At 24.9% G+C, this 15,065-nt stretch overlaps 1 protein-coding gene across 4 annotated transcripts in view; it reads right to left on the reverse strand.

The window, feature by feature from the left end:
* Window positions 1–15,065, reverse strand: part of LOC129605340 (LIM domain only protein 3) — a 150,430-nt gene that overhangs the window by 97,623 nt on the left and 37,742 nt on the right. The window contains exon 1 of one of the 4 annotated variants that reach the window (XM_055515036.1): window positions 5,014–5,034. The exons of the other annotated variants lie outside the window; for them this stretch is intronic. The gene's annotated coding sequence lies outside the window, so the exon portion shown is untranslated. Of the gene's footprint in view, window positions 1–5,013; window positions 5,035–15,065 lie in introns of those variants that run through there. 4 annotated transcript variants of the gene reach the window in all.

The raw sequence follows: 15,065 nt of genomic DNA on the forward strand, positions 1-15,065 counted from the left end.
ATTTCATAATTTTTACTAACAAAAAAAAAATTGTTATATTTAACAAGATTTCGTTCTATGCTTATTAAATTTAATATTTTTTTAATTAATTAAATAAATTTATTCATAATTTATATTTAATTAATTTAATTGTTGCAATTATTTATTTTAACATTTTCTATAATTGCATTATAAAGTTTTGTAATTATTTTTGTTCATTCTACGTATAAAGTTTTTCGAAATTTCAAACAACACTTTAGAATAATTTAAATATATTCCATTTAATTATTTTAATTGCCTTTGACCGTGTATAATTGGATTTTCATTTTTCTATATAAATACAATATTTTATAAAATAAGTAATAAGAAAATTAATTAACTATTATGAGTGCTACATTACAATAACAACCAACAATGAATTATAATTTTATTGAGCAATATACAATATACACCTGACCTTTGTATAACACGCTACTTTAATAACCTGAATTACACACAAAATAAAACTTTCTATATGGCATAGAGACTAGACCCTTCGTATAAAATTGCTTATATGTATAACTGTATTCTCTATATTTTGTCCAGTGACTGTGTTCGATTTGCCGGTAATATCTTCATATATCTGTAGCTCAATTGATAGTGTGTCTCTTTCCGTATGTCACTGGTTCGAGTCCAGTTCGAGAAGAAAAATTCTCTCCTAATTAATTGTAAATTAACAGCATGATTTAATAATGACCTTATGACGAACACCAAAGATTTCACAAATTATTGTTTTTCATTAAAAGCGAGAAGCATATAAAAAATTTTTGCTCTCTGTATAAAAACTGGGTATTTAGCCAATTTATTTGTGTTTTTGTAAAAAGTGCGAACTCTAAACAGCTTAGCCTTTACGTTATTATAATATAGGGTTTGGTGTACATAAAAATTATAGTAGAGCTGTTAATTTTTTTCATATTTTATTATTTTGTATGAGATGTGGTGAAGATTTTATTTTTTCTTGTTAAATAATCATATTTGTTACAAAGTTTAAAAAAGTAATTGTGGTTAATTTTCAGCTTGAACAACAAAATTTCAATTTTATTCAAATTAAGAGTAAGAATTTAATATTTTTTTTTTGTTTTTTGCATAAGAGAATAATGGAACATGAAGATATTATGTAAAAGGTGAATGAAGTGAACAAGACTCATTAAAATTAAATGAAGAAGAATTTTTGCTCAAAAGAAGAGCTAAAAACACAGAAAAACTGAAATTAATTTGTTTGCTTTCTTTAGATATTTTGCGCCTGCATTTTAAACATTGTTATAATTTTTTCTCTTCATGAATGCTCTTTAAGTCTTTTCCAAAAATTATTTTAATTTAAATTTAAATATTTTACGAATTCATTTGAAATTTAATGAATTTTCTGATCAAAAGATCGTTTCCATTAAAGGTGCCCAATTAAGTGTATAGATTTTTTGTATTGACAAATAAATTGTAAACTTGCATGGAATATTAAAAGAGCATCTTTGTTGCAAATATGAATACTTGCAGCTGCTCTACTTTAAAGAATAAAAAGACATGCATTTCATATTTTGTATTAAAAATAAGGTTAATTTTTTTCCGAAAATTTTAACTGTTATACTAAAATTATATATAAATACTAAAATAAGTATAATTTGTTTTAAAATTAACTATACTTATGGCATGCTCAACAAACATGAATTTTAATGTGAACTTTAACATAAAATTTATCTTAAAATTCTTGTATATTTTTTAATAAATTAAACATCAAAATTTGATATATTTTAAATTTTAATATGCGCACATACAAAAGTTATTTATTAATAGTCGGGAAATATTTTAAAAATAAATGATTGATATTGTAAATTTTATGTAACGGGTGATTTCTTTAAGCCACCTGGAATTTAAAAAAACAATCGCGAAAAATTAACAATGAATATTGTTCATATTTTTCAGTGAATAAACTGGACCGAATGAAGTGAAAAGGAACTTCTTGTGGGATGGTCTCATTCCATATATGGTTATTTGGTTTATTAACAAACCCTTGAAAGCAAAATTAAGCTAACATAAAATCTTTAAGTTGCACGAATTGACGTCTGTTTTCGAACTTAATTCGGCAATTTGATGTTGTTCAAATGCGAGTCTATATATTCATGAAAAAGTCAATTGGGTTGGTGCATCAGTGCATCAGTGCAGTATGACAGTTCATTTCAAAATTAATTCTTTGATAAATTTCATACTTCTATATCAGCAAAACAAGTACCCTGCTTTTAAAACAAATTCATATAACATAGGCTTACATATAAGAAAAATATTAAATTACTATGTAAAATACAATGTAATAGAAAAATATATGAGTTATTTACATATATACATACATAAATTATAAAAGCTGCACGCAATATTTTCATTTTATAATTTTTGAATATGTAATTACATATATGAATAGAAAAAACCCCATTGAAATATTGTAACTTTATGTCACATGTATGAGTACCAACAATTTTAATGAAACCACATAATTGATAATCTTTAAAGCATACGCTATGCACAATTGTGCATTTGTATGTTTTTGTTTTTATTTTTACAAAGATTTCAACTCAAATTCACCTATACATATGTATGTATGTATGTATGTATAGATGAATGTTACAAAATATTCATGATATAAGCATGCACATTGTAATAATTTTTCAATATTCATACATGCATATAGTAGAGAAGTATAGAGAAGTAAATGTGCTTAATTTGAGTGTAATTTAATATTTCCAATCAGTGCATTAATGTGCTACTTTGTATTCAATTATATTATTATTCTAATATTTCCTCATTACATTTTTTTATTATTTTTAATATTTATATATAATAAAATATGGAACATATTAAAATTAAATCTATAAAAATTTTAATAATAATAATGATAACATTATTCAGCTTAACTTGTTCAATTATTATTTAAAATCTACATAAATTCATACATAAAATTTAAAAATTCAAATTGTTATTTTAACACTGAAATCATTAAATTTAAATTTTTAACTTGTTATTATTATTCTTGTTGTTATAACAATAGTTTTGTAAAATTAAAAGAATTTATGAAAATATTTCTTTTTTTAGAATTTGGTGTTACCATAATATTTAGAATTTTAAACAATTATTTCGGCAAATCATAAATTTTTCATAAATTCAAATTGAATAAAATCAACAACCAAATATTTATTTGCAACGCAAATGCCGAAAGGTAACGAAGGGGAAGAAAATTAACAAAAGCGAACTAAGATTTGATTCTAAATTGACATTTGAATGAAAAACAAAAAAAACAAAAAAGGTGTTACTCAACTACATTTTATGCACTGGTCCTGGTTTTCGACAATTTCGACTCATTTTTCCGAAAAAAAAACTCTAACTGATGCTTTCCATCATACACAACTAAGCCCTTAATATTTCCTAATTCAATAAATAAAATTCCTTAAACAAAATTATAAGTGTTGCCGTTTATTTAATTACAAAAAGAAAATTTTTAACTTACGAAATTTTAGTTCCGTTTATAAAATAATCATAAATTTTGACTGATTTGAAACTTACCTGAAAATGAAAGAAGAAAATATATAAATAATTTATTAAAAATCATTTGAAATATAGAATTTAAGAATTACATAAAAATTATAAAATTGTAATAAAATTAAAAAGGATTTGGCCATAATAATCGAAAATATCTTAATGCAATTTCTTAACGAACCAACAGTTAAGCACTTTGACAGTCTATGTCAAATATGTTTGACGTATGTATACGAAATTTTCATTCAGAAAAATATGAAATTTAATTTAAAATTTTATAATTGATTTTTATTTTTGCAAAATTTCTCATTGAAGTTTCCGTGTTATTAGAAACAAATAGCTTAAAATTTTTAATCTTGAAAGAATGGAACATTTGGGGCGAAAATAGAAAAATAAAGATATGCACTCTGATAATAGCCATGGTCTGATAATAGCCAGGCAAAAGCGTCTTCCTGACACAGACAATGCTATACACATCATTCTCACAAATATTTGAGCAATTTAACAAGAAGGATGGTAACATTAGATTATCTTAATTTACCATGAAATTATTAAGATGTAAATTTATAATTTCATGTAAAATTAAATGAGATTTTTTATTTGTACATGTATGTATATATGTATGTACACAACAGTTTTTTCTTTCATTTAAATATGTTAGGGTATTTTATTCCCGCATATTTCCGTTAAAAAGTTATAATATTAATTTTTATGTTTAAAAATACATAATGCAGCAGAAAACTATGTTGCTTTGTAGAAAAAATTTCTTTCATGCATGCTCAACTACATAAAAATATTACAAATTCATTAAGAAAATACTCGTATTATCGTTTCGATGTGTTTTTTGATTCTTTTTTTTTTTTCAATTTTTCAAATCACCGTAAAAAAGTTATGCCGCAGTTCGAAATGCTTAAATACATTTAACATAAAATTTTCTTTTTGCTTTCATTCTTCAATCCTATATAAAAAAGAGTGTATGCACTGTATTAGTCGCGCATTATGAAAATTATGTTAACCAGGAACAAAAACAACAATAATAATATAAACGAAAACTTTCTTCTTTAAAAATGCAATAGAAAAAGAAACCGACATTAGAATAAAAGAGAAAGAGAGAGAAAAAACAAAATATGTGTTTATGTAAGTCAAAAAAAAGGAGGATAATGGAGGAAATTCTGGTACGAAATGAGGAAACTGAGAAAAACAATAATATGATTTTTATGTTTTAAGTCAGGCTTGAAATTAATTTCCAATGAAAAAACAAATTGTTGCTTTTTTTCTTTTCGTTCTTTGTTTTTGCTAAACAGTAAAGAAAACTTAAATATGTTTAGAAAATTGAATTATTTTTAAGTTTTGCATATTTTTTTTTTAATAAATTGTAAAAATATTAAAAAAATGTTATTGTAAAAGGAAGTATTAAATGTTGTTTGTATATAGGAAAAAGTGCTTGTGCGGAAAAGAAGAACAATAATTAATTACTGCATAAAGGAAACAATAAAACTGCTAATTCTATTTTCAGTTTCCAAGTTGGCACACATCAGAGAATTCAAAATATTTTAATAATTTTGTAATTGAGAAGCTACTCAGTTTCATGAATTTACCATAATACTTAATATTCAAATTTTAACTTAATTATTATTAATTTATTCTCTTTAATTATTTTTGGAAAAATTTCATGTAAATTTCATTACAAATATTAAAAAAAAAAAAATATTTTGAAATTAAAATTTTTTCTATTAATTCGAAAATTTCAATTTTTTCTACTTTGCTTTTAACATGTAATTAATTTATTAATATAAAATTATTTAATTATTAATATAAAATAATTATTAATTAGATATTTCTATAATAAAATAATAATTAAACATGTATAAAATATTTTATTATACAATAATTTATATGTGAAAATAAAATAAAATAATAAATAACTAAATTTCTTACTTATAGCGCAACAATATTATTAAATTAAAATTTAACAATTTTAATTTAATTGCATAAATATAAAATACAAATAAAATCCAAATTAAATAATAATTTATTACCTTTTTATACTCAAATATTTCAATTAATTTAGTAAAATAAAATGTAAATTAAAAAAACTCGGGTATTTTTCTTCGATTTGCTTCGCACTCTTCTCAAATAACTTCATACCAACAAACAACATTTAAAAACATACAACAACATCCAATACAACCATATGTAAAGGTATACGAAAACGTAATAAAAATCATGCATGATTATTAAGAAAAGTATGAAATTATGAAACACACCAAACAAATTAATTTTATTGAAATTTATGATTGAATTTTCAAAAAATAAAAAAATAAAAAAAAACGAAGAAAGAGAAAGAAATAAGCAATTTTGTGCCATTCATTAAAAATCTTATAATTAATTAATTATACGGAGGTGTTTAATTGTTTCTCCTATATATATAATATTTTTTGTTTAAGTGAAAATAAATACAAAAAGAAAAAAAAATGTTTGTTTATAACGAAAATAAGCAACCATACATTAAATTTAAATATTCTCGATTTGTACATTAATCCCCAGGGATTTATCATAATATAGTTTTAAAAGAAAGGCGTCCCATGCCATTTTGACAGCGTGAAAAGCGTTCTGAGGTAAAAAAAAAATATTATTATCAAAACGTTAATTAGGACTATCAAAGAGCCAAATATCACATTCCTCATTAGATAGAATGAACAATGTACTAGCATCCCTAGTAAGGATGCAGTTCCTACAGCTTAATTTCCAGTAATCCGATTATCGATAAACAAAATCGTTTATTGAAAACAAAAACAAAGATATCGAATATTTACCAAACTCCATACAAAAGCCGTAAAATACAAGCACTGAAGCGAAGAAATACGCTTATAATGCAGAAGAACCTACACTAATGTGCAACTCACCTAATGTTCTTCGATTTTTTGTTTCTATTTCATACATAGTTCGGGAAAGTATAGCTTGGGTGTTTTCTCTTAATTCTCTAAACACAAAATAAATAAAATTTACACTTTAATAAGTCTTCTTGGTTTCATAAATAAATGCATACAAGTTTATTATACACACAAACATTTATTTTTTATACATACTGAATTTTTTTAAAATAAATCTAAATAATTGAATTAATGGGGAGGAGGTTTGGTTCATATCATTATTTTTTATATTTTGTTTGTTTATTCAAAGTTTGTTTTTTCTTTGGTTTTTTCATAGTTTTTTTTTCTAAAAAAAATTAATTTATTTCCCCCTATATTAGAATACTAACTAATTGGAATATTTCTTTTAATTATTGTTTACATAAAAAAATAAAAAAAAAATTAAAAATAAATAAGAAATTTAAAAAATATTGAAAAAAATTAATTAAAATATTTTAATTTAAACGAGAATAGGTATAGTTGATCGTGTCAACATTGGGTTACCCGTATTCGAAAAAATTCAAGTAAGAGTTGCCATCTCAGTGACTCTTATTTAAGTAGTATGGTAGTTAACCGAGCTACTGCCTGAATCACATCCAATTTGAATAGGGTTCTGTCATTTATTATTATAAACTATAACCCAATTTTCGGTGATCTTAGCTGAATTACGTTTTATAATATCGCTTACACGGGTGAACTGCGGACGGTTGAAGGGTTTTGCAGGCATGGGTAAATGGACTGAGTGTTCGATGCTGATCAAAAATAATATACATATTAATACCTATACCTACGACAGCTATTATTGCCAGCGTTATAAGCAAAAAGACAAATTTATAATGCTTTTCGAACTTACGTTTGTATGGGTATAAAAATGGAAAAAATTAATTAATTTTTAAAAGCATTTCATTCATTAGAAAAATTCTACTTTTAGCAAAATAATAATTTTCCAATTCCAATTTCTAATAATTTATTGTTAAACTCAATTGAGTTTAAATGAACGTAAACAAAATATAAGGTTACGTGCTTAATTATGAATTTTACTTATCGAGAGATTCAGAGATTTTAATTTTAATTTTAAGATTATGCGATATGATAGTAGTCCAACTTGAGAGTCAGAACTGCTATATTTTATCAGTTCTATATATAATTTCTAATCAGAGTGTTCTGGCCAAATACATTATCGATAACTTATGGTCAGTATGCAAACAGGAGCCAATAGAGAAACAAATTAAAAAAAAAGGAAATACAGATGGCTCTGATACTTTCTACCAAATAGAGTGGAACCCTCAGGAATCAAGAAGTGTAGTGAGACCAAGAAACAGTGGGAAGAGAAGTGTGTTGAAAGAAATTGAAGAAGTAAGAAAAACATAAAGTATATAATCCAAATTTCAAGTATTACTATATGATCTGAGAGTGACTCTGTGGGAATAAGATTTAATGATTATATTATTTAATGTTTTATTGCGATTATCAATCTTAAAACCCTAATAAACATCAAATTCCCTATCATTCATAAAGAAAATTTTTAATTATTACGTAAACTTCCCCAAAAATTTTTATATCTTAAACTTCAATTGTTATTCCTATTTTTTTAATTTTATAGCTTTATTAATTCTTGTTTTTTTAGCTTCTCGATAACAATTAAAATTTAAGAACAAAAATTTTTTCAATAAATTTAATGACTAAATTTTGTTCAATAAAAATCAAAGCAACTTGGGTGGTTTAATTTTAAAATTTAAAAATATTTGCTTATTCAAAAAAAAAAACATACAGGCATACATATGTATGTAGGTTCACATCTAGAATTCATTCACACATGCGAAATCAAATTTTATATACCCATCAAGTATTCATCATCCAAATCCCAGAATTACGAATGTATTTACAGTTCAAAAACCTCATCATGACCAATTCTCTAAATTATAAAAAACAAGACGCTGAGAATTCGTCACGCTATAAATTTAAAAAATTTTTACAGTTAACTACAAAATTATTCTAACATTTAAATTTAAACGCTTTCTCCATTCTGTTTCTTTTTTTCTCTTTCTTTCTTAAGCAACGAACGTGTAGAATTGAAATCCTTCCTAAAATTTTAAATTTTCAATTTAGAAAAAAATGCTGAGGAATCAATAAAAAAATTTAAAAAAAATATTTTTTTAATTTAATTTTTTTTTTTTTTAAGAGAAAATTCAAATAATAATTAACCATTCTCTACTTATACTCATTTTATTTTTATTTTATTTTTTTCTTTAAATAAAATAATAAAACTATTTTTTCTCTTTTTATTTTTCAATTAAATGAAAAATTAAGAAGAAAAAAAACATCAAGAAAGAAAGAGAAAGAAATACAATTAGTTTTACTTTAAAAATAAAATTTTATTGCCAATTTATTAGGCTATTAAAAAAAAATAATTTTAAAATGCAAACATTATTTCAATTTATAAGTACGTACGAGTAATATGTAAAATAGCTTTAAGGTTTCCAACCGTTATTGAGTGTTACAAATCACAATATTAATTTTAGAGTCAAACACTCTTTTAACAATTTAAAAATTTGTACATTTTAATTATGGTTTCCTGAAAGTTTTATCATTTGACACTGTAACTGTTGGTGTTTTGATAATTACTGAAATAATACTGAAGTTTTCAAAAGTAATAGTCTTCCTATTTGCTCCGTCAACACAATCGGCAACAAAGAATTTATGTAAAACTAATATTTCAACTGGATTTCATATACCAGTAAGTTCTAATTTAAATAACACGCTGGCACAAAAGTACTAAGTAAAATCACAATTATATATGTAGTTTAAAAATTACAGATTATAACAGCTGTTGATTGGACTTTAAGATGATTTTTATATTGTATCTATAGTTGTATATGTTAGTATTTTTGACATTTTTGACAGATCAGTTTTTAACAGCTATTTCTTTAATTTTACTTTTAAGAAAATTTTTCTTTTTGACGTTAATTATCTTACAACTCCAAGGTGATTTAAAACATATGTATGTGCATAAAACGTTAGCATTTCTTACAGTACAAATGCAATTTTTCCAAAATCTTTCCAAATTCTAACCTAGCCGATCATGCCAGGAGGATGGGCCGCCCCGCAAACGATCTTTGTATGAGCTGCTGTGACGAGGAGGAAGAATAAACGGTGACCCACCTGCTATGCTCGTGCCCGGCGTTGGCAAACTCCAGGCGGAGGTTTCTTGGGTCCCAGTTTTTTGGGAGAGCTACGGACCCAGCGAATGTAAATAAATGTAAGGATCTTTGCCGGTTTCTGAGGAGCTCGAGCTGGTTCTAATGAGGGAGAGGGGAAGGTTCCGGTGGCATCACAATGGGCCTTGGTGGCCTAGGTTCACCCTTCGGGGAGCCGTGCAACCTAACCTAACCTAGCCGAAAATTGACACTGGAATTAGATGAAGACACTTATTTGTTTTGGAAGATAAAGATAACAGTTTGATAACTAATATTACAAACTTGCATAACAAATTTGCAGTTTTAAAAAAACCATCTCTTGTACAGTTTGTCATGTTACTTTAAATAATACACCTTTTTTCAAACAACTTTGGCAATCCCTTACACTCTTTTTTTAAAAAAACTTAAAAATATATTATAAAACTTTATTTGCAACAATTAGAATATGGAGAACGTGAAGAAAGAAATATTTTATGCAATTTTAAAATTTTTTTTCCTTATTTTTTAGTTTACACATTTAAGTCTCGTCGCCAACGAATTAAATTTGCATTTCAAGAAATTGAACATTTATAAAAAAAATAAAAATACAGAATAATAAAAAAAAAAGAACTTAATTTCAATTTAAAATAATTATTTAAAGTCTGACTTAAAAAGTACCATATTTTTCTCCGCACTTATGTACGTGTAAGCATATAGGCTAGGCTATATAGCCATATTGATAAGCATTTCAATTATATTAAATGACTATAAAGTTTAGATTAAATCGAAAAATATGAAACACATTGGATTCTAAATACAAAGATTTAAATGATAAATAATTATTTCTCAAATTGAACATGCTATATTTAAATGAAGATAAATGAGATTTGGTATGAGCTAATTATCAATTATTTAATGTTATTTGGTGTCTTTAACTAGAAAATTACATTCGTATATTATTTACTTTGCATAAGTACTTAAAATATATTGGAAAATTATACCATTAAAAATAAATATCTAGAATATAAATAAAAAGTCATGCAAATGAAGGCATAAGTACTTGTATACAAATTATAAGTCGACCGACGAGAACAAAGATAAAATTTTGTATGATCCATTTTGGAAATGTGGACATTGAAATTTTAATAAGATTATTTTTAGTTGGTATTTGTTAATTAATTGCATTTCACATGCAAACCAACAAGTTTTGTTTTCCGATTTACAGGTTTTAATCGAATAATGTTTTAAGGCAAATCGATAAATAAATAAAGTGCAACATGCGAAATTTCAATTAATTTTAAGAAATTCCACTATTTCTAGTAATTTTAAAGTTTGGCTCCGACATCAACCATAGCTCATGGATTTTGTTTGTTTGAAATGGGATTCAGTTTGTTCTATCAAACAAAATTAATGAATCATACAAAATTCATATCAAACTTTCAATAAATTTTAATCAAATCAAACAAAATGCATGAAAAAGTTTTATGGTGTCTGATTAGATTAAGTTTAACTACCCAAAATATTTTAAAGAATTTGTGTATTTTGAACGGACTACATAAAATGGGTAAATTTTATTTTAAAATTTTAGTCATTCTGAATTGGTTAAAGAATTTTTGTAGTAGTTCGATTACAAGCATTATAAAGTAGTTCAAATTTTTCTCAATTAATGATTTTTAAATACTTATATAACATAACCCTACAATGAATGTCAAAAATCGACAACAGGAACTTAATTTAGATAGTCAAAAAAGTATCGGATATTCAATAATATAGTCTATAGTAATAATAAGTTTCGTCTACACAGTTTCGCTAAACTAACTTCTTTCAGAAAATACACAACTTATAGATTTTTGAGCTGAAATGACGCTCAGAGTATGAAATGAAATGACTGATGTTCTGAGTTTCTGATTATACTTAACAGCAACTAAAAGTCTTTCAACTAATTTCTCTAAAACATGTATTAAAACCAAAAGTATTACAACTTTTTTAATAAATGAAAAGTCTTAATTAATTTTTATATTGAGGTTTGCTTTTTTTTTTCTGAAAAAATTAATAACTGTACACTCATATATCAAAATAACACTTATGAGCACGCATAATTCATAAATATTAGATTGCAATAAATCGTAAGTGAAATAAAAATAATTTTCAGCAACACTTGAAGTTTTCAACAAAAAAAAAAAATATAAAATGAAAAAAAAAACTATTAAATAAATATGATTAATTATGTGGGAAATAAATAAATTATGTGTGTATGATAGCAAAACCACACTTGAAAATCTTAACACACATATGAGTAGAAATTTTGAATTTTATGAACAGAATTTAATTTTTAGAGTGTGACATTTAGTTCACCTATTCGCTAATGTTTGAGTGTAAATAAGTATGTAGATAAATTTTTAAGTATTTTTTTTTAATTTTCTAATCAATCACACCACTTTTGAAAAATTTCATTCAATTTTATAGGAGTTCTAGTGTTTAATCAAGAAGTAAAATCTACCGAAACATGCATTGAAATTAAATATAGAATGTGTTTGAAATGTTTAATAAATTCACACAATTTATGTGCCATTTACAGTTCTATAGTCTACATACAGAATGAGTTCAAGTTCCGTCTGCATTTTTTCGTGTTTTAAGCGTGATAATAAGATAATTAGGATTAAAAAAAAATTATAATTGCAATATGTTTGAAATAAATAATTCATTTCATTATTTTGAGTTCATTTCCATCTTTTGAGTAATAGTGACGTATTCCAAATATAACAGAAAATGTGATAAAATGTCATATTTTTGGCATGTGTCAAATACATTTAAAATAACAGAGTAAGTTTTTGTTTATAATCCGTTGCCGCATTCATTTAGCCAGTTAGAATATGCTTTTATTATTGACTCAAATTATTGTCAACGAATACAGATTATTCATGAGAACAAGTCGTACAAAAATTTTAATACAAAAATCACAGAATAACATCAATTTGCTTTTAGGTTATCTTCTACTTAATTTTCTACTTAACACTATTTATATTTTGAATTGCAAAGTAATTTTCTTGGCAAAAAAATTATTAACGTTGGCGTTATATTATTTGCATATATTTTTATAACTGCATTTGATTATAGCATTACTTAAAACTTAACATTTTTTTTTCTTCATTTTATCATTGGTGTATCAACCTATTTTTCATTCATATTAATTATATTTCATTTGAAATTAATTAAATTAAAAAAATAATTTTTGTTTTTAAATACAAGACATTCATAAATTTATTACCATAATTTAACGTAATATAAAAAAAATTCACATCTAATGAAATACTTAATAATTACGGAAAAAAGAAAAAAATATTGCAAATATTAATGAACAATTTTTCTAATTAAGCTCTTAAGTAATTAGAAATAAGTTAAATTAATTTAATTAAAATAAAAAATAAAAATTTTTAATTAAATTCTCAATTAGATTTTCATGTATTTGAAAGGAAATTACAAAAAATTTAATTAACTATTTCATTATTATTTCCACTGGTCAAAATTAAATTTTAATAACATAGAATAATATAAGTTAATTGGATAAGTTATGAATTATTTAAATATAAATTATAAAATAATTAAGTAATCATTTTAATATTTAGTTAAAAAATATATTAAAATAATTATTATTTAAATAATTTAATGTTATTTACGAAACAACTGGAAAAGTTTTTGGAAAATTCTTTATATATAGTTATTCAAGGTTTGTATTGGCAGGAATATTGACATAATAAATACAAATGCAATTTCACATTTATGAGTACGCAACACGAATTACTCCCTCTATTGGTAATTATTATACTCCGAGAAAGTAATCGTGTTACTCTAAAATTAAGATACTAATTAACATAGACTTACGGTGACGTTTATGATAAGATTTCCCAATCTGATCATAACTTAAGTACAGGTCCAGATGGGAATCCAAATTCTGTACTAAAAAATTGTATATCCGGTATATCTGAACCTTTATTAATATTATTAATTTTTAATAGGTCTTTGAAAGAAGGTGTTTTTCTTGATCAGTGGAAATTTTCTAATATTTTTCCTATTTTTAAGAACGGTTCAAAATTAGATATTAGAAATTACAGACCTATAGCTACGTTATCCGCTATTCCAAAGATATTTGAGGCTCTAATCACTGATAAAATTTATTTTTTAGCCAAGGAAATTATTTCATCAAATCAACATGGTTTTGTTAAAGGTAGATCAACCAGTTCTAATTTATCAATTTTTTTGAACTCAGTCTACAATGCAGTGGAACGTGCTTTCCAGGTGGACGCTATTTTCACTGATATATCAAAGGCTTTTGATAAAGTAGATCATTTTAAACTTCTTTCTAAGCTGCAAGCACTAGGTTTTCATGGTACAACTTTGAAGTGGATACGTTCTTATCATTAGAGCGCAAAATTTCTGTTAAAATCTCCAATTGTGAATCTTATTCATTTCTAGCTACCTCTGGCTTTCCTCAGGGAACGCATTTGGGTCCTTTGCTCTTTCTTTTATTCACAAATTATTGTGCTTGTCATATTGACTGTTCTATTTTATCATTCGCTGATGACACAAAATTGTTTTCTATTATTAGATCAGTAGAGGATTGTCATCGGCTCCAGTTAAATATTCATAAATTTTATAACTGGTGTTCTTCGAATGGTTTCATGTTAAATGTAGAAAAATGTAAGGTCATGAGATTCTATAGAACAAATAATTTCATTAATTTTAGCTATAGGGTGAATAATTTTATATTAGATAGTGTCGATGAAATAAAGGATTTGGGGATAATTCTTGATAACAGGCTTACTTTTAATCCTCATATCGACCATGTAATTTCAAAGGCGTTTTCTATGCTGGGCTTTATCAAGAGGCAGTCTGCACATTATTCTGATCCCTATACATTTAAAAGCTTATTTGTCTCGTTGGTCCGTCCTCACCTCGAATATGCTGCTCTTATTTGGATGCCATCGTATGAAAATCATATAAAGCGTATTGAATCTGTCCAGAAGAATATGGTTCGGTTTTGCTTGCGTAAATTTAATTGGGAGTTGAATACCACTGGATACATTGCCAAATGTAAACTCATTGATATTCAAACTCTTGAATGTAAACGTAATGTTGCTTCTGTAATGTTTTCTTATGTTGTTTTTTCTGCGAGAATAAATTGCCCCGATATTTTGAATTTACATAATATTTACGCCCCAGCACATGCTGTCAGAAATCGTCGTTTTCTATATCTTGATTCGCATTGAACTAATTATGGTTTTTGCGAGCCTATAGTTGCTTCTCAACGTTTATTTAACATTTGTTCTTCTGAAATTGATTTTGATTCTAATAGAGATAAAGTTAGAAGAGATGTCACCAAATTTTTCAATAGTACGAGTACTTAAGCTTTAATTTTATTATATACTATATACATATAATG

This window comes from Condylostylus longicornis, unplaced genomic scaffold (assembly GCF_029603195.1).
Source record: "Condylostylus longicornis isolate FDR11 unplaced genomic scaffold, ASM2960319v2 ptg000013l, whole genome shotgun sequence".
In the NCBI taxonomy this organism is placed as follows: domain Eukaryota; kingdom Metazoa; phylum Arthropoda; class Insecta; order Diptera; family Dolichopodidae; genus Condylostylus; species Condylostylus longicornis.